General features: G+C 46.4%; 1 protein-coding gene across 3 annotated transcripts in view; it reads right to left on the bottom strand.

The window, feature by feature from the left end:
* The window catches only part of IQANK1 (IQ motif and ankyrin repeat containing 1), a 1,215,835-nt gene that overhangs the window by 1,138,246 nt on the left and 51,015 nt on the right, over positions 1-26,574 (bottom strand). For 2 of the 3 annotated variants that reach the window (XM_069621881.1, XM_069621883.1), the window contains exon 1: positions 5,549-5,714. The exons of the other annotated variant lie outside the window; for it this stretch is intronic. The gene's annotated coding sequence lies outside the window, so the exon portion shown is untranslated. Of the gene's footprint in view, positions 1-5,548; positions 5,715-26,574 lie in introns of those variants that run through there. 3 annotated transcript variants of the gene reach the window in all.

Below are 26,574 nucleotides of genomic sequence, written 5' to 3'. Positions count from 1 at the left end.
CTCAACTGAATTGTATCAAAGAAAAACTCAATAAACTATCTAATCAAGCTCACGCTCTCCATCAACGCTACAGAACCTTTTCAATGATGCCGCCAATTCTATTCTATAAACAAAAGGTTGTGGTGATATTGACTTACGGAGCGGAATCCTTGCTAAATCTACATTGGAAGACGTGGGGGGGGGGGGTCCTCGAGGCATCTTTCTGGAGGAAGGTACTTAGGCTTCCAAACTGTCTCTCCGTATCTATAATATAATATGAAGTTAGACTGCAATCGATGGAGTCAATAGTGCTGTGGAAGACACTCTCGCTGTTTTCAAAGTGTACACTAGATAACCCCCCCCCCATTTCGTTTGAGTTTTGGCAAATAAAGAGGTAAGAAATGCAGATCCCAATCTCAACACTTGGAAACAGAATTGCCTTGAAATTCTAGAGCACTACAGTATCAAAACTGACACGCTTAAAAATAACCCAGATAAAGCAAAGAAAACTCTACGGGAAAAAGACTGGGAAGTAACAGACAACCTAAAGAGGCAAAATACAAACTCTCATCTGGGAATGAAAGTCCTTGAATGATCCCCCGCCGTACTTGCGAAGGTTTCCCTTACCGGAACTTAGGGACCTTCTGATGAGATGTAGGCTAAACATCTTGCCAACTAGGGAGGTTCAATACTTAAGGAAACAAATCCCAGTGGAAGAGGCTACTTGTCGGTTTTGCAAGGAGCCAGAGAAGATGGAATCAATTAAACATTGGATGTTTTCCTCTCCTGTATTAAACACCCAAAGGAACCTATATCTAGGAGAGTGGGTGGTAAATATAATAAGTCAACAGACGAGGAATACTGGGAAAGAATTTTGACGGTTCAAAAAATTGGTCCCACCCTGGAAGCTCCAAGATTTATAGAATCGATTCTAAAAGGACTAAAAGAGGTTAACAACAAATCCTGAGAGCAGGGCGTGATCCCGAATGAAGGGTGGGGAAGGGGAAAGGTCACTGACTGATTTGTTAAATGTTGAAAATTTGTATTTAACCAAGAAAAAATTATATATATATTTTTATTTATTTTTTTAAAAAGGTGCAAACTTAACCCCTGAAATTCAGGAATAGCCACCATAACTTTGCGCCTGCTGTTGCACAGCCTATGACCACATATCACATCTCTTGTGACAACACCAATTACATTGAATATGACTGATTACATCAATAATGGAATTAGACATAACATTTATAAGTTAGTTCATGAAACGTTTGATTACCTTAACAATTTAGGCTGTGGACTTCACCATTACAAAGGCTGGGGTCACTTGCCAGTACCGAAGGACACAGCTAGGGGTCAGTTAGTGTTCAAAAATACCAATGTGCAAGGTTAAAAGCCATGCCTAGAAGTCCATCACTGTTTTAAAATATACATTGGTCAACAATGAAAGCTGTAGTCAATGGCCATGGCTAAAGGCCATCAATATGTTAGAATATACAGTTGGCACAGCCAAAGGCCCTGTTCGCTGGCTAATATTGTGTTGAAGACCATGGCTAGTGGCTGGTTAGTGCTGTATAATACACATTGTGCATGCCAATGGCCAGCCCTTATTGCATTTTTTTCTATTTTAAAATATACACTGGACATGGCCAAAGATGTACAAACTGCTCAATGTCAAAGGCCATGGCCCATTTATATGTTAGAATATAAAGCAGGCACAGCCAAAGATTGTGGACAGTATTGCGCTGAAGTCCATGGCTAGTATCCTATTAGTGTATAGAATTTACAGTGGACACCGTTGAAAGCTGTATCCACTGGTAAAGTCCAAAATCTATGGTTAGTAGCCTGTTCGTATTTTAAAATATTCAGTGTACATGGTTGTGACCACTGTCCATAACTAGTACAATATATTTGCACATGCACACTGACCATGGCTGAAGGCCATGCTTAATGCCAGTTACTGTTGTAAGCTAATTAGTGATGTCATCAGCGTTATCATTGTAGTCATAGGCTGCTCATCGGGGGGCATAAAGTTAAGGTGGCTTTAGCTCAATTTCAGGGGTTTTGTTGTGTTAAGTTCTCACCTTCGTCCGTGCAGCTTGAGTTTATTCCTTGAATTTCGAAGGTTTTGTTGCAATGTTTTGCTCACCTTAAAATCCCTGCAACAAAGGTTTTTTGATGAATTTCAAGGGTTCCGTTATTCCTAGTACACATTAGCAGTTGTGTGGTGCGGTCTCACCTATATACATGGTTTGGCTAAATATTACTTCATATTGGTCAAGCGCAATGTACCAAATAGTCAATTAATGTGGTGAGAGTATTCAAGCCAACTGCTTAGTAACCAAGACCTTAAAAAATAGGGTCTGTTGTAGACTGGTTTGGAAGGGATAACCAAAAAGACCAGTATATATAGGTGAGACCGCACCACACAACTGCTTATGTGTCGGATCGCCAGAAGAACACTACAGAAACCTTCTAAATCTATCACTATCAACAGGGACTGTACCGAAGATCTTCAAATCAGCATACATCAAGCCACTCTTGAAAAACACAAGTGGTGATGTAGACGACCTTTCCAACTACAGGCCGATCTCTAACATCCCCTACCCAGAAAAACTTCTAGAAACCTACGTAGATAAACTAACCCAAGAACACGTAGAAAAAAACCACCTGCTGGACCAAGCTCAAATCTGTTTCAGACCGGCGAGAGGAACGGAAACAGCACTACTATCCATCTGGGACGACCTCAAAACTAACGCAGACTCCAACACTACCTCAGCCCTTATTCTGCTCGACCTCTCCGCAGCCTTTGACACAGTTAGCCACGACACCCTGACCAAAAGACTAGGAAGACATAGGCATAACAGACACAGTACTACGCTGGACCAAATCATTCCTAGCAGATAGAACAGAAACCGTATGGATAAAACCTTTCAAATCCACTCCACGAGTTAATGATTGTGGAGTGCCACAAGGATCTTCACTATTTTTTTATTTATTTGAACTTTACTCAGTAACAACTAAGTTTTGTCAAAAACCTTCCATATCTACAGATGCAGTTCCTCACTATCTCCACTATATTTCAACATCTATCAGGCTCTGATCATCAGAATCTTCAAAAAATACAACATTACATGTTACAACTACACAGATGACACTCCGATCATCTACAAAATCAAAGTGACCGATGCAGACCACTCAACCCTAACTGACTGTCTAAAAGAAGTCTTCAAATGGATGGATGCCAACAATCTGAAAATCAACCCAAGACAGACAGAAATCATGATTGTATCCAAAGACCAAGAGAACAAAACCACCATCCCATGGCCTACGGAAATGGGAAACGCACCAACACCATCGAAGGTAGTAAAAAAAAAAATCTAGCAGTCCTAATGCTCCACACAGCAAGAAGAATTCTACCTTTCCTCTCCTTCACGCACAAAAACACTCACTATTGTCGCCCTAATCATGTCAAAAATCGACTATGCAAACAGCCTCTACTTCGGAATACCAGAATACCTCCTGAAGAAACTGCAATGGATCCAAAATGCAGCAGCAAGACTACTCCTCAAACTATCCAGATGAGACCACATCACTCCAGCCCTAAAAACACTACACTGGCTCCCAGTAAAACGCACAGGGCAATCAGCGGACAAGGAGTAGAATTCCTACAAAAGAAAATAACAGTCTACAAACCAACGAGACCCCTCCGATCAAGCAACGAAATCCGCCTGGAACTCAAACCATATCTTAAAAAAAAAAAAAAACTTGGAGGCACCTCTTACCACCTAGCTGCAAAAACCTGGAACATCCCAAAAGAAATAAGAAACACTGAAGATCACCTAAAATTCAGGAAATCACTAAAAACCTGGCTCTTCAACACCACAGATTAAATCTGGAAAACAAAAACCGGAAAAAGGATGACTAAATCGGAAAGGACACGGACCTTCCCAACCTGAGAGGGCAACCCCCACGGCAACTGGATGGGTGACACCGGATAGACTGGAACACAGGCGGCACGCACGGAAACTGAGTCAACTACCCCAGACAATCGCACCAACACTTCGCCCGCCCCTTAGTTACCACAAGGCACCACAGTGATGTGGAATCGTCGAGATATTGGCAATCACCACACTACCTGAGAGGTTGACATTGGCAGGTGCAATGGCCGCAGGAGTATGAAGGGAGGATAAGGGGAGCTATGAGAGAGCATGTTAGAGGGGGGACAGAGGAGTAAGGAACCTATATCCCAGTCGGACACAGATCAGAACAGAGCCGCATCAGGGGAGACTACGCAAGCTGAGCGCCTCAATTCAGGATAGAGACGCAAACTAACCAACCCTACTAACAATTTCCCTTTCTGCATACACCTCTCAAATTCCAAACCAAAACGCACAACAAACCACATAAACTTCACTAAATCGCAACAAAACAATAACACACAGTCTTGCACAATGACTATCGGCTGCAAACACCCCAGGACCAGCCAACAGACCCACAGGGCCGAGGCCAACAGCACATCACTGCTCTCTTGCACTTTTCCTGCTTCCTAGTATGATAGCAACCTCGTCAGTCTCCTCCCCCTCCCCTTGCTGTTTTTTTTCCTCCCCACACTCCCTCCAGCATTATCTGAAATGTCGACAGGCCTAGTATGATAGCTGCTTATTTTGTTCCTCCCCTACCTTTCTGCACCCCTCTCCCTTACCTTTTGTTTTCCTCTGGCTCTACCAGACATGTCGTCAGGCCTAGTACGATAGTTAATTTCACATCTTTACTGTTCATGGCCTGTAAGAATGTCACTGTATTTTCCCTTGTTCCCTCTCTTGCCTTAAAGCGCTTTGAAACACATTGTGTATAGGCGCTATATAAATACACTATCATATCATATATTCTATAGTAGCTCAATTTCTTGTTTTAGGGAAATGCCATCCTGCAAAGCTCAAGCACGGCAGTTGCTTTCTTCTTCCAATCTTGTTTGCGCTGGCCACCTCACCCCTCTTACTATACAAGAGCAACTTTAAGTTGCCGCACAGGCAAAAGGTCATTCAGCATTCTTATGTGATCAGACATAATTGCAGACAGGTTCAACATACTCCGTGTCCACTTGATGTAATTTCTATAAATGCCGTACCCAAATAGCTTATTTCTGCTATACCCACCACTCGCTCACTTAAGCAAGCCCGACCCAAAGCTAGAACTCAGTGGGGCAAACGTGTTACACAGTGCAGGCTTCTCATCCCTTCCCCACAGCATTACTTTAACGAGAAATAAACATTTACAGCAGCCTTCTTGGCGCGCCTCCCGAAAACTTTCAGAATGGTATATTTTGTGATATTGACTGAACTGCATGACATTACCACAAAATTCAAGGTACATTGCACGAGACCCGCTCTCCCCCCCCCCGCCCCCGCCCCGCCGCCCGCCCCCCCATGTAGGGCGGGCTGACACACTTGATCATCATCACTCACGTACTATCCCCGCCCCCCAGGTGCTCCCCTGCCGCCCATTAAAATAAAATCATAAATACAAAGCAAAAACAATTGACAAGTCACTCAAAGTGAACATAACGTACCTAGACTTCCGTTTTGGTTCTCACCACGGAGCCGAAAGCTACCGTTAAGTGGCTTGGGGATGAAATGATCAACGGAGGCTCGGCCCGTGCTGCTGCGACTCCAGCAAGGTAGCGTCTACTTCCTAGCCGAGCGAGTCTCCGAGAAACGGACCCTAGCAACGCTCCGCCTCCTGATCACGTGACGCGCACGTTACCGGCCCGGCCATGCGCGTCTGTAGTCTACACTTCCTTGTTCGTCTCAGTCTACTCAGCACCACGTGATCAACACGCGAGCGGGAAGACGACGCTAGCGGAGCCTCGTGGCTGACAAGTTACCCAGAGTTTGAGAACGAGGGTGAATGACTTCAGTAGGGACGGACATGCGCAGTGTTGCCAGGTCCGTTTATTATAAGCGACTTTGGGCTTGTTTTTGCCCAAAGTCGCTTATAATATTTGGAGGTCGCTTGTCGCGGTTTTCGTCCGCTTGTTGGACCTTCTGTGCGCGTGTAATTGGGCTTGTTTATATTGCTGTTAAGCCCATTACACGTCGCACAGAGCGTCCTGCACTGGGCTGCTGGCAGCACTTGACGGCAAATGCTGCTTTGTCTTGCTCTCGGGTGCGCCCTGTATTTTGAATATGCTTAAGTGTTTGGCACTGATGGGATCGTTACTTGCCCACCAGGTGGCCCATCAATGCCAAATGCCTAAACATATGCAAAAAAAGCGCACTTTAAAAGTTTTGTCATGCAGGCAGACACACTGACATGTAAAGATGTAAAGAAGGGGATTGGTTTAGTTTAGCAAGCGTCACTCTATAGCAATATTATCCTGGTGATATCCCCAGTGCTGACGCATTATCCACTAACATCCTTTATTTATTTATTTTTTAAAAACTTTTTTTTGCAAGACTGGGTTAGAGGATTATTGGAATCTATATAAAACATTTTCTCAGAAAGATGTATTCAGGAAGGCCATGTTTCTTTTCAGCTTCCAATTGGCCATGTTACAATATTATATAGCGCCTTGGATTAAGGCGCTATATAAAACAATAAATACAAATATTTCAGGGCCGTATTATTTTGCAATCTGGGACTTCTAGTCACCATGCAATAAAATATTGTTGTTCTAACACACTATGTCAGTGTTCTGTCTATGTATGTTTTTCTTGTTGTGTTATGTTTCTTACTTTTGAGACCTTTCCACAACTTTTTAGGTGCACGCTTGTTTTTTCCGCTTATTTGGATGGGAGTCAGCTTGTTTTGGGCTTGTACCCAGGCGAATCGTCAGTGTATGTTTTGGGGATTATCATCCTATGCAGAAGGGCAAAGTAAAGACAAGAATTGATTTTCAACAAACTAATTACTATTTCAACAAGAAGGAGCAAGATGCCATAAAATATACATAGTAGATTACATTTCCATACTTTACTCAATTGTCGAAGTGTATGAAAAGAAGTAGTGGAACTATGTTCCCTGCTGGCCTGCAGCCTCTCTCCACAAACCCCATCACCATGCCTCCTCCCACAACGGTTTCTTTTTAAAATAAAAGCATAGGAACAGTAAAAGTTAATTTAAAAAAGTAGAGTAGCACCGCTCCAGACCGCTCCCGCTCACTTCGACCACTGACCTTACTTCACTTCTAAGCTATGTGATAAATGAATAGCTGCAATACACACGAAACTCTGTCTTCCATGTATGATATTCAGACATGCCAACATTGAGGAGCCCCTGAGAGGGAGATTTCACAACAGAAATCAGGAGAATGCAGTTTACCCATAAGACTGCATTGGGGTTTGTAGGGATATCGTGAGAGCGCGCGCTCTCGCGAGATCTCGTCGCGGACCAAAAGCTCCGTCCCCGCGCGCTTCGCGCGCACTACGGGACGAGCGGAGGACGCGATAAGGCGCGTCCTGCTGAGCCCTCCTCATACGGGGCCCGCTCCTTTTGAATCTTGGACACAGACATAAGGCAGCTGCCTCCCAGCCACATTAGGCCCGTTGGCCTCTGTTATTGAGGCACACATGTTGTGTGCATCCTGCATGAAACCAATGATAGAATAAATACAACGTTTACAAGATCGGAGACTCCTGTCTTCATTACAAGCATTTTACATAATGATTCTAGGCGGGAGACAGTTAAAAATAGCATTATTTTTAACTGAAAAATCGTGAGTCTCCCGCCTAAATCGGGAGGGTTGGCATGTATGGTTATTACTCCAAATGCACATTCTACTGCTCTCACACAACCACAGCATCACGCCTAGCATTAGAATGCAGCTACACACCACATAAACCGCACTGGCTGCACAGATAATGAGTGTACCCAAGCACAATTTACTACCCGATTCGCTCCACTGATCTGCACTGGGGTCCCCAAGGGCGTTCAACCCACAGCACCTTGAGATTATACAAATGGTATATAAGGCGTTACACAAATGCACAATAACATGACATAACATTTAAAGATTCCCGAAATCTCCAAAAATATGCAACGTATTAATATTATAAAGAGGCAAAGGTGTAGACAGGGTAGGGCCTGAGTAGGCAAGACCCACCCAAAACCTGTAAATGCCACTCAGTAATGCTGTGTGGGCATGGACAGATGTTAATGTCACTTTGGTGGGCCCAACTACATTAGCTTCAAGCCCCACTTGGCTACACCCCTGTAAAGAGGGACACCAAGAGCAGATGCTCTAAAGTTTCTACTGCTGTTACGTTCCTACAGAATCTACATTGATCAGTGGTCGTAGTGAGTAGGAGCGACGCGCCTCTATTTGAAAAAAAGGTTTTATAGTTCCTATACTTTTTTTAAAAAAGGAAACCGTTCCTGGACGGTGTATTTTGTAAGTAAAAGTACAGAAAATTGGAAGAAAAAAGGAAATCAGTTTACGCTTGATACAACACTGCCACAGCTGCTTGTTTTGATTTCTTTGAAACACTCCCCCGTCATTCTGCGTTACATCACACATGATATGATATGATTTAGAATTTATAACGTGCCTTTACACAAGTGTTTCTAGTGTTTCTAGGCACCACAAGACAGAGGAGGGGAGACAGAGGGATGACAAGACAAACGATCTTACTAGGCATTGTGACATTCAGATTGTGCAAGTGCAACGAGAAGTGCAGGGGAGGGGGGGTTGGGGAGAAGTGCAGGCAAGTGGTTCAAGGTGAAGTGCAGTCAGGGCAGCATGGCTCTGAGTAAGTGCGAGGGACGCAGAGGACTACACGGATGCGGTCCCAGACTGGAAGAGCTGAGTAGGCCAGAAGGCAGTGCAGGGTGACTGGTCAAGGGGGTGTCGTGGTACCCTGTGTGACTCTGAGGGCAACCACTCCACCAGTCAGGACAAGTGTTGCGCTTCTCGAACGAATACACAGAGTCATTGGTAAGTTTAAGTGTTCCTTTAATCTTGTAGCCAACAACCTCCCAAGATACCCATTTCACCGGTAGTGTTATTACCTTCTTGTTCACTAGAACTGTTAGTATTCTCTCCTCTCCTCCAGCACTCTTCCATAACATCCCTATCAAACAACTCATTACCGTTGAGCTCTCTTTCCTCACAACCTTCAACACCCATACTCACTCCTTGCCATCTCCATCTCCTCATTCGATCCAAATTCCATATGGATCCATCTTGAATCCTAACAGCATTTTTGAACACTTCTTTAACCCTAACAGGCTTGGTGTACTTCGATTCCCCCTTTCTCACCACTCTTCCCTTCTTTATCCTGACAAAATCACCAGGTGCCACCCATACTTGCAACTGATAGGTAGACCTTGTATACTCCAACTTCTTACCACACTCAACCCTTGGTTTCCTCTGATTCACCCATACATGATTTAACACTGTGTTGGCCTCTCTGCCTCTCATCAACTCAAACAGAGACTTCCTCAAATCAGCTCTAACAGATGTCCTACAACTCCACAACCTTTCCTCTAAAGCTTTTTCAATAGACATAATGTTTTAATGGCTTGTTCGACAGCTTCTACAACCACTCTATTGCACCTTTCCACTAACCCATTGGTTTGTGGATGATAATTAGCTGAAAATCTCCTCTCAATACCAATCGACCTGGCATACTTCAGCATCTCATTGCTCCTAAAACACACACCATTGTCACTAATGATCACCTTGGGATAACCTTCCTTTCTAAAAGCATGTTGCATAAACCTGATGACCTCATTAGTCCTCACATTACGCACCATCTTAATCTCAAGCTACCTCGAACAATAATTCACCATAACAATCAAAAACCGATTTCCCGTCCCCAAATTACCATATGGACCCACAATGTCAACTCCAATGTGATCCCATGGTTGCTATGGCTTACGCATAACAAGGGGCTCAGATCTCTCCACCTTACAACTCTTGTCCGAATTCTGACAAGGCCAACAACATCTCAAAAACCTTTCCACGTTAAGATCCACACCAGGCCACCAGTATTTAGATGTAACATTATGTTTGGTGCCTGTGGCTCCTGGGTGCCCCTGATGCACCCTCGCAATCAACCCTTCCCTAAGACTTGGGAGCGGTATCAACTTGTCTCCCCTCAGCAACAACTCATCCTCAAAAGAACACCATACATGCCAACATTCTGATGTGCCTGGGAGGGAGATTTCTACAGAGAAATCGGGAGACAACAATTTCCCCATAGGAATGCAATGGGGAAATAATTATTTTAGGCGGGAGAATGTGAAAAATAGCAGTATTTTTCACTAAAAAATCGGGAGTCTCCCACCTAAATCGGGATCGTTGGCATGTATGGAACACCCATCCTTAACCTCCCAAATGGAAGACATCACTCATATACCAATTTCATGTTAGGCCAACCTTTCACTGTATACTCTATGACCTTGCACAAAACCTCATTCTCCTGTATCTCCTGAATCCACCTCCAAAACTACTGCAACAGCCTCCACTTCTTCAGCCTGCCCAACTTCCTCAACTCTAAGAGGCAAACTTGAAAGAAAATCGGCAACTAAATTCTTTTTCCCAGGCACATACTTAACTTCAAAATGATAATCTTGTAACCTTAAGCTCAACCTAGCAAGTCTGGGTGTTGCTCTGCACATACCTCACACAGACAAAACCTCCACCTGGGGTTTATGATCGGTACAGATGGTAGACTTATTCCCCACACATATTTCCTGAAATAGTTTATTGCCCAAACACAAGCCAACAATTCCCTCTCAATTACAGAGTATCTACTCTCTGCTTCAGTCACTGCCCTAGACGTATGGGATATAATTCTTTCACTCCCATTCTCCATAACTTGGGATAAAACCACTCCCAGTCCATCCCCACTTGGATCAACAGTGAGTTTGGTTTGGTTTCCAAACACAAATCCTCCCAGATTCATTGACTGACACACACTCTTCCTAATGCATTCCGCTGACTTTATGCACTCTGCATCCCATTCAAATCTAACTCCCTTTTGGAGTAACTTCCTCATAGGTTCTGTTAGGCTTGCAAAACTCTGCACAAACTTGTTGTAAAATTCACACAAAGTCCCAAAATGATCTCAGTTCCTAATTACTTGTGGGAGCTGGTGCATTTTTGATAGCTCTCATGGCATCAATCTTGGGCTTATAACCCTTCCCACTAACTACATGGCCTAAGTACTCAACTTCAAGCTCCTTAAATGTATGCTTACTCTTTTCCACCTTCAAGCCCTTCTCATTCAATCTCAACAGCACTTTCAGCAACCTTTCGTCATGCTCACATTCCCCTTTTTCCAAACACTATACTATTATCCTGATAAAGTAATGTCCCCTTTAGTCCTTTCAACACTTTAGTCATGACTCTTTGGAATACCGCAGCAGCAGAAGCTAAACTGAACAGCTTTCTCTTATAGCGGTACAAGCCGAACGGCGTAATGTAGGAAGTTAAATCTTCTGTGAGACTGATCTGATGGTAAATTTCATAAATCTAGCGTGTTAAATACATCTGCTCCTTCAATGCAGTTCAACATTTCCAATATTATAGGTCATGGATATTTGTCCACCAATATATTCTTATTTAAATCCCTGAGATCTACACAAATTCCCAGCTTCCCGTTTTCTTTACAGCAACAACAATGGGGCTCACCCATTGAGACGATTCAATCCGTTCTATGACTTGTTCCTTCTCAAGTCTATTAAGTTCTTGTTCTACCTTTTCCACCAACGCGAAAGGAATCAGTCTGGCCTTGGTATACGCATCTGAATTTGCTCGAGGTTTCAAAAGTATCTTATGAGCGCAATTCTTCAAACAATCACCAGGTTCCTTTTCCACACTCTTTTCCATACATGGATTGTTGCTCTTCACTAATTGCCCTGGGATCCAATCTTATCTTCAATGCAGCTTGATCTCTCCAGCCAAGAACATTCACACCTTTCCTTGCAACGTAAACTTTGATTTCTGCTTGACGACCCTTGAACAGTACAATACTTTTCAACCAGCCTGTGATGTGAATCCTGGAACCCTCGAATCCTCCAGGGTTCCTAATGTCGGGGGGATGTATTTTCGCTGTCAACCCTTCATATCTCAATTTCACTCACGTCTTGGCTGTGATTATGGTGTATGGGAAGTAACTATCCACCATGACTGATAGCTTCCAATTCTCTATCAACATGTCACATCTAGGGCATTTTAGTTCTTCACCAGCTGGTTCACAAACCACTACTACACGTTCCTCTTCTGAACCCGTGTCTTCCTGTACAACCAACACCTTTTCTTATTCTTACAGACCACTGCAAAGTGCCCTCTCATTCTACAAATTGCACACGTCTGATTAATGGCCGGACAGTTCCTTGAATTGGCATAATGTCCTGCTTCGCCACACTTAAAGCACATATCCTTATCTCTGCTTTCCTTCTTGAACCAAGTTTTCTTCATGCCCCTCTTGTATTCTCTATGATCCTGTTCTTTCGACTTATAAGCTTTCCTCTCGCTTCCTCAGCCTCTTCTTTATTTCTTTTATTCCTCACAACATTCACGGTGGAAAGATCTCAAGACTCTTGAACTGGCTTGGTTTGACTCTAACTAACAGTTTGAGTTTGTATAACTTCCATCTTCTTATTCTTAATCTCCTTTGAACAAAGATGCGTGTTTTCCACCCTCTTCGCAATTGCCACAGCCTCTGCCAATGAGCAGTTACCCACCAACCACAACCTGTCTTTGTAACGCTCACCTGATTCCCACAGAGGCGCCGGTCTTGACTGGGTGAATGCCGTATCTTCAAAGGTGATGTGTAACACACGGTTGGCTCTTTGGGCTGGACCTCTGTGCACTGTATGTCTGACTCGAAGAGTAAGATGTCTGCAGATAGAAAATTTGGGATTAATGAACTGGGGTTATTGGGTGCCTCTCTCCTCTTCCCTTTCTCTTCTCCTGTAGAACCCCAAAGGTTAACACCCTCACCTTAGGTAAGTGAACGCCGAGCTCTCCATCTGCCTCGGGGCAGGGTGCCGTAACCAGTTTCTTCACTGGATAAGGGTGCAGGCCTCTTGACATCAGAGGACTGCTGTCCGTCGTTAACTGCACGAACGGTAAGTTCTGGGCACTTCAAATGTCTTAAAAGTCTTTTGTAATGATATCTCTTGTTTTGCAGGGTTCCGGCGATGGCGGATGGCGGGCTGATGAGAGTTGAGGATCGAACCCGCGTGACGAATAGAAGCGCCTGGAAGCACGTAAGTAAGCGCTTGTAGCCTGCTTCACGATGCGCACTGACTGTCCCTTTTATCTTGCAGGTACAAGTTCGGAGCTTTAGAGAAGCTGAAGGGTGCTGGAATACCCACTGGATTCGGCGTGGGAAGGAGTAATGGCACGTGAGTAATAAAGTTGCCCAATGTCTTTAAACGCACCTTCTTTTGTCTTTCAGATGCGGGATGCAGCGCTGAAGGCCTCCGGAGCGTGCGAAGAGCTGGTAAGCTTTTGTCTTTCAGATGCCGGAATGCAGTGCAAAGACCTCCGGAGCATGCGAAGAGTAGGTAAGCCTTTGTCTTTCAGATGCCGGAATGCAGCGCGAGGCGTTGGTGACAGCCGATGGACCAGGTAAGAGATGCGCTGCCACTGAAGACCGTAGTGCTAACCTGTTCTTTCTTTGTCTTTACAGGTGCTGCTGAAGACTGGATTCCAGGATGGTAAGCCTTTGTTCCCTTAGGCCCAGGATCAGAAGCAGAAGACACGATGAGCGTTCTGCTGCAGAGAATGCAGAATAACGCAAAGCAAGATTCATCCATCGGGTGTGGTTTAAATAGCCTCCTGTAGTGCTTAGGTGTCTCCTTCCACAGCCACGCCTAGGTAAGAAAAGAGTTCCTGCTTTCCAGAAGAGTTCCAGTGTTCTGAACCTAGGGATTGGCTCCTGCCCCACCCAACAGGAAAAGTAGTCCCAAACAGAAGAGGATCAGGGGTTCAACTGGCAGGTAAGTAAGCAGCATGGTCTGCTGCAGGTAAGTCCACCCAAGCATTATGAGCCCGGCGCTTCCAGCGCTGGGACTGGGCATCTTTATGAGCCTGGTGCCACTGGCGCCAGGACAGGGTCCAAAAGGTCCCAATTGGGACTGGCTGGCACTCGGAACCGGGGTTATGGGTCTGCTTACAAGGGAGTCGGGCAAGTCCTGATCTTTTGGAAGCAGAAATCATGACAGCACCCCCCTCAAGGCCCCTCCCAAACCGGGCTTCTCCGGGGGTTTGGGCTTGTTAGGAAATGTTCAATGAAATCTTTTGATTAGACGAGGCGCGTGGACATATTCTGCAGGTTCCCAGGATCTTTCTTGGGGACCGTAGCCTTTACAGTCAATCAGGTAAAATAGTTTAGATTTGGAGATCTTGGAATCCAGGACGCTTTTGACTTCAAACTCGAGTTCTCCATCAACTAGAATAGGTTTTGGAGATGTAGTTAGTCGGGTTTGAGGTTGCACGGGTTTTAATAGAGAGACGTGGAAGACTGGATGTATCTTCATGTGAGGGGGCAAGTCCAACTTGACCGCTACTGGATTTACTATGGTAGTGATGGAATAGGGACCAAGGTATCTTGGGTTGAATGTGCGTGGTCCTTTTAGAGGTAGATATTTGGTGGATAACCAGACTTGATCTCCTACTTGATATTGGGGGGCTTCCTTCCGATGTTGGTCTGCTCCTTTCTTGTATTGTTCTTTAGCCCTTTGAAGGTGAGAAACGGCTTCCTTAAAGGCTTGGGTGATTGTAGAATGCAGGTGGTCTACTGCTGGTGTTCCAAGATCTTGGAGTGGATCCAACTCCGAGGTTCGAGGGTGACTACCGTATAAAAGAAAAAACGGGGTCTTCCCAGTTCCCGAGTGGACAGAGTTATTGTAGGCATATTCGGCTGTCCAAAGGATATCTTTCCAAGTTTTTTCAGTTTGTTGTAGCATGCAGCGCAAATACTGTTCCAGAGTTTGATTGGTCCTCTCGGTTTGTCCGTCGGTTTGAGGGTGGTGGCTGGTCGAAAGTCTCACATCAATTTGAGCCGACCGACAGCAACTTCGCCAAAAATGAGAAATAAATTGACTACCTCGATCCGAAATTAGAACTGAAGGAAAACCGTGCAGTCGGACGATGTTTTCGAGAAATTCTCGGGCCAGAGTTGCTGCTGTTGGTAAGCCTTTGAGTGGAATGAAATGCGCCATCTTGGAGAATAGGTCCACGATTACTAGGATCGTATTGTATCCGCAGCATGGAGGTAGATCGGTGATGAAGTCCATAGAAAGCGTATGCCAAGGGCGAGGCGGGATGTCAATAGGGCGTAAGAGGCCGGCTGGTTTTTCCTTTTGACTCTTGTTTTGGGCGCATACTCCACAGGACATTATAAAGTCTCTGATATCTTTTTTCCAAGACGGCCACCAGAAGTAGCGCTTGATCTTTTCCGAGGTCTTGGTCATACCGGGATGTCCTTCCATTAAAGAATCGTGATAACAAGAGATTACCTTTTTCTGTAAATCTGTGCTGGGCAGGTATAACCGTTCTTGGAAATATAAAAGGTTGTCCTTCACCGTAAAGTCCTTTCCCTGCAGATGCCAATTCTGTATGTCTGCTGGAGTTACCAGTAGCCTGGCTTTATCCTTAACTTCCTCTATGGATTGTGTGGCGATTACACCTAGAATTCTTTGTTCGGGAATGATAGGTACAGGTTTAGGATTGATCAAATGTTCTTCCACTCCCATCCGAGAAAGGGCATCAGCTTTACCGTTTTTTGTACCAGGTCGATAGGTAATTATGAAGTCAAACTCGGCAAAGAATAGTGCCCAACGGAGTTGCCTAGAGGATTGAGCTTTTGCGGTTTTCAAATATTGCAGGTTTCGGTGATCTGTAATCACAGTAACGGTGTGTCGGGCCCCCAGAAGATAATGCCGCCAAGCCTTAAAGGCGGACTTGATAGCTAGAAGTTCCTTATCAGTAATAGTGTAATTGATTTCAGGAGGCGAGAATTTGCGGGACCAAAATGCCACGGGATGCAACTGATTGGTTACTGGGTCCTTTTGTGATAGAACTGCCCCCATGGCAAGGCTCGAAGCATCAGTTTCAACGATGTAGGGGAGTTCTGGGCGAGGATGTTTTAAGATCGGTGCAGAGATAAATCTAGTCTTCAAATTCTGGAAAGCTTGTTCCCCCTCGTAGACCATTCAAAACGTTTGTTTTTCTTTAACAAGGCGGTGATGGGCTGGACTATTCGAGAGAATTCGGGGATAAACCTGCGGTAAAAGTTAGCGAAGCCTAACATGCTTTGAACACCTTTTACGGAGGATGGCGATGGCCATTTGAGAATTGCATCGACCTTCTTTGAATCCATACGCACTCCGCTAGGTGATAATATGAATCACAAGAATTCAATGTCAGTCACGTTGAAAACACATTTTTCCAACTTAGCGAAAAGTTTGTGTTGACGCAATCTCTCGAGGACCATTTTCACGTGTTTCCGATGTTCAGTTTCCGATGAAGAATAAACGAGGATGTCGTCAATGTAAACAACAACACACACATCTATGAGCTCTCTGAGGAGATCGTTCATAAAATATTGAAAGGCGGCCGGGGCATTGCAAAGTCCAAAGGGCATGACCTGATATTGAAATAGCCCATACTTGGTGCGGAAGGCCGTCTTCCATTCATCGCCCTCTTTTACTCGTACCAAGTGGTAGGCTCCTCTAAGATCCAGCTTTGTATATATGCATGCTTTTCTGACTTGGTCCAGGAATTCAGGGATCAAAGGTAACGGATATCTATTCTTAACGGTGATCTGGTTCAGGGCGCGATAATCTATACAAGTTCTAAGGTCCCCTTCTTTTTTTGGAACGAAGAACGAAGCTGAGGAAGCAGGGGACTTGGAAGGACGAATAAACCCATTTGCTAGGTATTGATCCAGGTATTGTCGGAGGTGAAGATTCTCAGGCTCGGTGAGGGCATAAATTCTATTACAAGGAGGAGTAGATCCAGGTATCAGGTCTATCTGGCAGTCATAAGACCTATGAGGAGGTAGAGAGTTAGCCTGATCCTTCCGGAAAACATCTTGGAATTCTAGGTGTTCAGGAGGTAACTGGGGAGCCTCCGAGGAAATTGCTGCCAGTGCAACACCAGGTCGAGGGTGACAAGTAGAGACACATTCAGGAAACTGAACCGTTCTTGCTCGCCAATCGATCTGAGGATTGTGCTTCTCTAACCAAGGAATTCCTAGAATAATCTGGAACTGAGGGGCCTTGATCACATCGAACACGATCTTCTCATGGTGTCCATCTTGACTTACTAGCGTCACTTCTTGGGTGGTATGCGTTACTGGTCCGGAGGCTATCTCCGTACCATCCACCGTAGTAATGACTTCCTTTACAGCCTTTAGACAAAGAGTCAGATTCATCCTCAAAACCATTTCATGATCCACATAATTGCCGATGGCACCGCTGTCGACGTAAGCTTCAATCGCATGTAATCGATCCGGATGTTCAGGGCTAATGAGGACCATAGGTATCACGAAATGCAAGGTCACGGAACTGGTTTTAACGCTCGGCAAGAGGACCTGTATTCTTGTCGGGCGAGGTCGTTTCCCTGCTCAGAGTTTGTGACCCTGGTAACTGCAGCTCCTACTGCCTTCTTGGCTGGTTTCACCGGACAGTCTCGAAGAAAGTGCCCCGAGTTTCCGCAATAGAGGCATAATTGCAGCTGTTTTCTCCTTTCCCGCTCCTTTTGTGTTAGTGGTCCTTTCAGGCCCCCTATTTGCATGGGTTCCCCGGAGTCTACTCCTTTGATAGGAGTTGGTGGTTTGGAAAATACTCGAGCATCAAACTTGGAACGATCGGCCTTCCTGTTCTGCAGTCTGTGGTCAATTTGAACGACTAAGTCAATATAGTCCGAACAGTCTTGGGGGGATTCACTACTTGGGCTAACACATCTTTGAGCTCTCCACGTAGACCTCTATAAAAGAGCGTAATCCTTTTGTCCTCAGGCCATCGAGTTTCCACTATCAGTCTGTTGAAAGACGCAATATAAGCAAAAAGGTCTTGATTACCCTGTCGCAATGAAAGGAGCTCATTGTCCAAGGCCTGCCCCTGTGAATGTCTTGCAAACAGTTTTTCCATACTGAGCTGAAAAGCTTGAAAATCATGGAGAACCGGATCATCTTGATTAACTAGAGGGATCGACCAGTCTGCCGCATTGCCACTAAGGTACGAAAGCACGAAAGCTACCTTAGCTTGATCAGTTGGAAAGGCTGCTGGCCGGCATAAGAAGTGCAACCGGCACTGATTAATAAATACTGCAAACCTCTTTGGGTCACCAGAAAATCGTTCGGGCGGAGCCAGAGGTACATTCCCAGGTAGGTTGATCTGCACTGGGTTCGTAGAGGATGTTGAAGGAAGATTTGCCCCTGATGCGGGTAACGGAGTTTGTCCGGCTTGTGACTGTAGCAATTGTCTAGCGAGATTGTCTGTTCGCTCCTTGGAAATAATCAGTTCCCTTCTTAGAGCATTCGTTTCCTGACGGGCTGCATGCACTTCTGCTCTTAGTTCCCCAAGTAACTGGGCTAGCTGGTCGGTATCCGAGGTTTCCATAGCGCCTGGGTGGGAGTTTTGCGATAGGCTTTGCGTTCTGTAACGCTCACCTGATTCCCGCAGAGGCGCCGGTCTTGACTGGGTGAATGCCGTATCTTCAAAGGTGATGTGTAACACACGGTTGGCTCTTTGGGCTGGACCTCTGTGCACTGTATGTCTGACTCGAAGAGTAAGATGTCTGCAGATAGGAAATATGGGATTAATGAACTGGGGTTATTGGGTGCCTCTCTCCTCTTCCCTTTCTCTTCTCCTGTAGAACCCCAAAGGTTAACACCCTCACCTTAGGTAAGTGAACGCCGAGCTCTCCATCTGCCTCGGGGCAGGGTGCCGTAACCAGTTTCTTCACTGGATAAGGGTGCAGGCCTCTTGACCTCAGAGGACTGCTGTCCGTCGTTAACTGCACGAACGGTAAGTTCTGGGCACTTCAAATGTCTTAAAAGTCTTTTGTAATGATATCTCTTGTTTTGCAGGGTTCCGGCGATGGCGGATGGCGGGCTGATGAGAGTTGAGGATCGAACCCGCGTGAGGAATAGAAGCGCCTGGAAGCACGTAAGTAAGCGCTTGTAGCCTGCTTCACGATGCGCACTGACTGTCCCTTTTATCTTGCAGGTACAAGTTCGGAGCTTTAGAGAAGCTGAAGGGTGCTGGAATACCCACTGGATTCGGCGTGGGAAGGAGTAATGGCACGTGAGGAATAAAGTTGCCCAATGTCTTTAAACGCACCTTCTTTTGTCTTTCAGATGCGGGATGCAGCGCCGAAGGCCTCCGGAGCGTGCGAAGAGCTGGTAAGCTTTTGTCTTTCAGATGCCGGAATGCAGTGCGAAGACCTCCGGAGCATGCGAAGAGTAGGAAAGTCTTTGTCTTTCAGATGCCGGAATGCAGCGCGAGGCGTTGGTGACAGCCGATGGACCAGGTAAGAGATGCGCTGCCACTGAAGACCGTAGTGCTAACCTGTTCTTTCTTTGTCTTTACAGGTGCTGCTGAAGACTGGATTCCAGGATGGTAAGCCTTTGTTCCCTTAGGCCCAGGATCAGAAGCAGAAGACACGATGAGCGTTCTGCTGCAGACAAAGCAGAATAACGCAAAGCAAGATTCATCCATCGGGTGTGGTTTAAATAGCCTCCTGTAGTGCTTAGGTGTCTCCTTCCACAGCCACGCCTAGGTAAGAAAAGAGTTCCTGCTTTCCAGAAGAGTTCCAGTGTTCTGAACCTAGGGAGTGGATCCTGCCCCACCCAACAGGAAAAGTAGTCCCAAACAGAAGAGGATCAGGGGTTCAACTGGCAGGTAAGTAAGCAGCATGGTCTGCTGCAGGTAAGTCCACCCAAGCATTATGAGCCCGGCGCTTCCAGCGCTGGGACTGGGCATCTTTATGAGCCTGGTGCCACTGGCGCCAGGACAGGGTCCAAAAGGTCCCAATTGGGACTGGCTGGCACTCGGAACCGGGGTTATGGGTCTGCTTCCAAGGGAGTCGGGCAAGTCCTGATCTTTTGGAAGCAGAGATCATGACAGTCTTGAGCTAATGGATCTTTGGTGTACATGATAATCTGATATCTAATCAGTTCATCCAGCGTGATGCCTGCACCAAAACGGCAAGTGTGAGCTAGCTTCTTTAGGGTTAATACATACTCCTCTACCGTTTCATTCTCTTTTGTGACCTAGTGTAGAAGTTGTATCTATTGATTGCAACGTACACCTCTGGGGCATAATATTTATCCAATTGCCTTAAAGCCTGCTCAAATTCATCTATGTCACCAGCTTTATCCCCTGTCAATTCCGGTAGCTCCCTATATTTGTGCTGGCCTTCAAGCCCTACCGCATGCAGTAACATTAGCTTCTTCTTCCATGGAGACAATCCATCCTGTTCACCAGTCTTTATATAGTTTTTCCAATATTCCCTCCATTCTGCCCGCAAAACGCTAGGCTGACCAGGATTCATTAAAAAAACCTTCTGGAGGGTGCACTGTTATTCCTTGCATTTTTGTATTATAAGTTCCTTAAGATAGTTGCCTCACAAAAAAGAGAGAGAGAAAAAAATATTGTTGTTGACACTTTCCTCTAGCATTAAAGGTAAAAGTGTGTTAAGTGAGTCAAATTTTAGATTATCAAAGATAGTATTATCATCCAGCTCCAAACTGAGTACGGTTATAGACTTTTCAAGTTCCAAGTCTGTTATGTATTCTTCCCACACTGATTCCAAAATGGGATTTAATAATAATGTGTCCGTACCTGTGTCTCTGGCCTGATTTAATAATTTCCATATTTGTTGACTCAATTTGGTGAATAAAGCTTGTAACATTTGTTCTTTATTTAGCTGCTCTTTCATTACTTTGTGATGTTTTATGTAATTATTATATCCTGTTCGAATATTTGTGATTTTTTCTTTATTTCCAGGCCTTCTCATTTTGTTTATTTCCATATTCCAGCCTTTATCTTATTCCTTGCAGCTTTGATTACCGAATCGAACAGCTTTAGCTTCTTAAATATTGGTTTGCTGTAGTTTGAATTATTTTCCTTGAACATCATGATCGCACAAGTATAATCTTCACCATGTTTGTTTGTTTGGGAGACATTTTCTACGAGTTTGCTTAACTTATAATCTCTCCATTTGATTCTATTTCGTTGTTCGGTGACTGTACAATGCCAGATATAAAATTGGTTCTTGGAATGTTTGATGTATTGATATTCAATCAACATTATATTGTGATCACTCAGGTCCTTGTGTAAAATGGTTAAATCTTTCACTTGTGTTATGTCATCTACTGATACGAAAGCATAATCAATAATTGAGGTTATTTTGCATCTTTTCCATGTCGGTCTCGGCAGATTGTCTGTTTCTAAGGATCCGTTCAGCATTGTTAAATTTCTTTGCTTCATTAATTTGATATTAATATCATATAAGCTTTAGTTTGATTTGCTATTTTTTTTCAATACAATATTGTATTGCCATTTTAATGTAAAGCAGTACATCAGACATTTCGCAAGTTTCAAAATACATCACATCACATATTGATTTTAATAGTTTGGTAGCTTATTGGTAAGGGGGACAGACTCTGGATTGGGCCTCAGTTCAGTCCTTGGCGAGGGAAGATGGAGAAGGTAGCATTGCCGCTGTAATGTCTCATGGTCTCTTGGTCATCCTAGCCAGCAGGTTGGTTGGGGTCTACGGGAGAGGGTTGGGATCTGTTCTGCAAAGTCCATGAATGGGGCCTAGGTGTTCTGAATATGGCTCAGATTCCCTACTCGTAGGGCTGTAATCTTTTCTGCGACTACTGTGTCCCAGCATTATGCCCACCACAACAGGATTGATGGGCCTGTAGGATTCTTCCAGAGCCGTGCTAGTGTGATTTTTGCTGCTGTTAGGAGGTGCGTACATAGGCGAGCTATATGTCCTGTGAGTGGGAATTCTCTGTCACCTGTATCCCCCAGCTGGACGATCCCTGGGTCCCAGGGGATAGTGAGGCCTGTGATTGCTTTTCTATGGTCTAGGACAGGGCTGCACAACTGATTTTGACAGAGGGCCGAAAGTACCTTACATGATGGCTATAGTGGGCCGAAAAGTAAATGTGGGTGGGGTGGTAGGCGCGGTGGGGCGTGGCAGGAGGCTTTTTCAACCCCCAATTTTTATTAAACACATGGAAAAAGAATACATTTTTGAGGTGTAATGATTTTTATTTGTATTTCAAACTTATATTTTGTATTACACATTTCCTTTGTTATTTATTTCTATTTAGTTATTGCATATCGTCTGTTTAATTAAATTATATATATATATATATATTATTGACACTTGATTTGACATTCCATTATTTCGGACTGCTATACTTTGCTGTTTGGAATGCCCAAGAGGAGTATGGCCTTCGTTGAGTCAGGTTTCCACAAAAAGCAAAGGATATACATCTCCTAACTGTGCCTGTGTTAGCTTTATTTTTGGGTTCACTCTTGGAGTGCGACACTATGCCCCATAGCCCCCAAACCTCAACCAAACACTATGCCCCATGGCTCCCACCCCTTAACCAAACACTATGCCCCATGACACCCACCCCTCATGCAAACACTATGCCCCAAGACATCCATCCCTCATGCAAATACTATGCCCCAAGACACCCACCCCTCATGCACACACAATGTCACGACTTTGTTTGAGGGCTCACCTGTTTAGGCTTTGTAAGCTTCTTTTTTGTTGGAGCTGACTGCCCGCGTTTCTTGAAGGTGCGGGTCTCGTGGAGGTAAGGACGGGCTCCTTCTGACGCCACTCTGTCGGTAGCAGCTGACCTGGAGTTCAGTGTTCAACAGATGAATAGTTAGGGCCAGTAAGGTGGTCTGAAGCAACTGCGGAAGTCCTGGAGGGAGTGCTGTGGAAGGCGGAGAGTCACAGCCGCAGTCGAGGTCCAGGAAAGCTCTGGAAATCCTGGGTAAGAGGTAAGGCGGTCCGAGGGCAACCGCAAGGAGCAGTCCTGGATGGAGTGCCGCGAAAGGCGGTGAGTCGCAGCCGCAGTCGAAGTCCGGATATGCTCCGGAAATCCTGGGTAAGAGGTAAGGCGTTCCGTGGGCAACCACAAGGAGCAGTCATGGATGGTGTGCCGTGAAAGGCGGTGAGTTGCAGCCGCTGTCGCAGTCCGGGAATGCTCCAGAAATCCTGGGTAAGAGGTAAGGCAGTCCGAGGGCAACCGCAAGGATCAGTCCTGGGTGAGAGCACCGTGGCAGGTGGAGAGACACGGCCGCGGAGAACCAGGAAGGCACAAGGGAGTGAGGGAATTCCTAGGAGCGAACGCGAGGAACAACACTCGAGCAAGGAATTGTGAGTGGATTGACACGTGCCGAACCCCAGGGACGGGACGCTTATCTAGGCGAGCTAGAAACTATACCGCTGATCTGAGAGCGACGCCCGCCATGTTGGGAGGGCGTGGGAGCATTCTGGCAAATTGTTGAATGGACCAGGAGGTCCAAAGGGGGCGGTAGTGAGATTTCATGACACACAATGCCCCAAGACACCCACCCCTCAAGCAAACACTATGCCCCAAGACACCCACCCCTCAAGCAAACCCACTCCTCAAGCAAACACTATGCCCCAAGAAACCCACCCCTCAAGCAAACACTATGCCCCATGACCCCCACTCCTCGACCAGCCACTATGCCCCATGACACCCACCCCTCATGCAAACACTATGCCCTATGGCCCCTACACCCAACCAAACACTATGCCCCATGCATACATACTCATACAGACCCCCACCCCTGCATACAAACTAACAAGCATACAACATGCACCCATACAGACCCGAACCCCCCACTCCCAACTCAGCACACAAACTCACAAGCATACACCATGCACCCATACAGACCCAAACCCCCCACCCCCAACTCAGCACACAAACCCACAAGCATACACCATGCACCCATAGACCCAAACCCCCACCCCAACACACAAACTCACAAGCATACACCATGCACCCATGCAGACCCGAACCCCCACCCCCAACTCAGCACACAAACCCACAAGCATACACCATGCACCCATACAGACCCGAACCCCCACCCCCAACTCAGCATACAAACTCACAAGCATACACAATGCACCCATACAGACCCAAACCCCCCACCCCCAACTCAGCACACAAACTCACAAGCATACACCATGCACCCATACAGACCCGAACCCCCCACCCCCAACTCAGCACACAAACCCACAAGCATACACCATGCACCCATACAGACCCAAACCCCCACCCCCAACTCAGCACACAAACACACAAGCATACACCATGCACCCATACAGACCCGAACCCCCACCCCCAACTCAGCATACAAACTCACAAGCATACACCATGCACCCATACAGACCCGAACCTCCCACCCCCAACTCAGCACACAAACTCACAAGCATACACCAATACACCCTTACAGACCCGAACCCCCAACTCAGCACACAAACTCACAAGCATACACCATGCACCCATACAGACCCCCACCCCCAACTCACCATACAAACTCACAAGCATCCATACAGACCTGAACCCCCCACCCCCAACTCACCAAACAGACTCACAAGCATGCACACATACAGACCTGGACCCCCACCCCTGCATCTCAACATACACTGATCGTGCATGCACACAAAAACAAACATTCAGGCAGACCCGACACCTCCCACCCCCCGGGCATCTCAACAAACACTGCACTTGCACACAAACACATTCAGGCAGACCCGACACCCACCCCCGCATCTCACCATACACTGAACTTGCACACAAACACTTTCAGGCAGTCCCGACACACACCTCACCCCTGCATCTCAACATACACTGAACTTGCACACAAACACATTCAGGCAGACCCGACACACACCCCCCCTCCGCATCTCAACACACACTGCACTTGCACACAAACACATTCAAGCAGACCCGACACACCCCCCACCCCCGCATCTCAACATACACTGCAGACATATGAATACAAACACCCATACACACCTGACACAACCCCCCACCCCCGCATCTCAACATACATACAAAAACAAAAAACACAGTCAGGACGGACCCGAGACAGACACACACACACACAAACATACAGCCCCCCACCATGTACTTACCCAGACATGCTGGAACGCTGGCAAGGCTTCTGGCACTACGGCTGGCATGGGCGTGACAAGGCTGAAATGCCTTCCGGCATCAAGCCTTATTGGCCACGCCAGCCGTAGTGCTGGCACTCCATTGGTGCAGCACACACGCACTACGTGGCTCGTAGGAGCTGCGTGGTTCGTGTGCACTGAACCAATGAGGGCCAGTGTTTTGTTCGGCCAGAAGTCAACAAAGACTATCCTAATGGAGGGCGGCCGATGCTGCTTGCGGGCCTCCCTTGCGGAGTCCAATGTATGTTCAGCTTTCTTTAGCTCTCAGTTGTGGGGTTGCCCATCAAGGCCGCAATGTCCGTTTGTTTCGTTGCGTTGCCGCTTTTTGCCATGGTTGATGTTTTGGTACTGGAGCAGCCACTAGGGCGTATGAGGGCTTCTGTTGTCACTAAAATATTGCGATGGTGTCTGTCCTTTTGTTCTTGGTGCCGTATGGAGCCGCTGGTTCTGTTGAAAGTTGGTGCTTCCTTCCCCAGTTATGCCCCTGAGTCCGGAATAGTTCAGTTGCAGTGCTAGCACTTTGGCTATTTGTGAGTTCAGTTAGTAGGTGGGTATTTGGGTTTGCAGTGTGCACTGTGTGGGCAGAGAGCAGAGGAGCAGAACAGCAGTGAGTGCCCCTTTGCTTTGAGAAGCCCATGGGCCCTGCTTCTCTGATGGGTTGATGGCTTTTCCCCCCTTGGTAGAGATCCAGCTGTAGGGGTTCTTCAGTTCCCCTTCTCGGCGTGTTGCTTGATGCAGGGTGATGACCAGTCGAGGGCCCTCTCGGGGTTGCGCAGTGGCCCCTTGGGTGACTCCCGTGGTGGATGCCCGCATGCTTTGGGGTGCTCGGGGGCTCTGCTTTGCTGGTGGGTTGCTGGTATTTCCCCCGGGGGGTATTCCGGCTGCTGGGATCCTGTCACTCCCCTCCTCCGCATGCGGTGCACTACTGGATATCGTCTTATGTAGCACTCTCCCAGGGTAGTGCGGTTGTTTCTTGGGCGGCTCCCAAGCTTGCTGTGGGCTCCTTTGCCAAGTTGGGCCCACCGGCGTCTTCCCAGAGCGCTCCAGGGCCCCCCCTTATTCTCGCTTATGGATCCGATTTAGGGCGGCCTGTTCTGCATGGCGGCTTTGGGGGCCTCCCCCTTTGAAAGTTTCGGGTCGGGGACAGCCGGGCCAGGATGGGGTCCCTCTGGGCCCAGTGCAGTCTTGCTGCTATGGCACTCTTGGTGGAGGCGGGGACTTACTGCTGACTTGTGCTGTGCTTCCTGACGCGGTCCTTCTGCTTGTTGCTTGTAGGAGCTTCTTGCGGGGGTGTTGTCCCGGTCGGCTGTCACAGCGGCCCCGAGTTATCTGCAGATCGGGTCAGTGCGTCTTAATGGGTGGGGGCCTATGCCTCCCTCCGGATG

Source organism: Ambystoma mexicanum, chromosome 5q (assembly GCF_040938575.1).
Source record: "Ambystoma mexicanum isolate Mex_15411 chromosome 5q, UKY_AmexF1_1, whole genome shotgun sequence".
NCBI classification, from domain to species: Eukaryota; Metazoa; Chordata; class Amphibia; order Caudata; family Ambystomatidae; genus Ambystoma; species Ambystoma mexicanum.
Note: the sequence above shows the minus strand (reverse complement) of the source record. Positions and strands in the feature narration are given on the sequence as shown.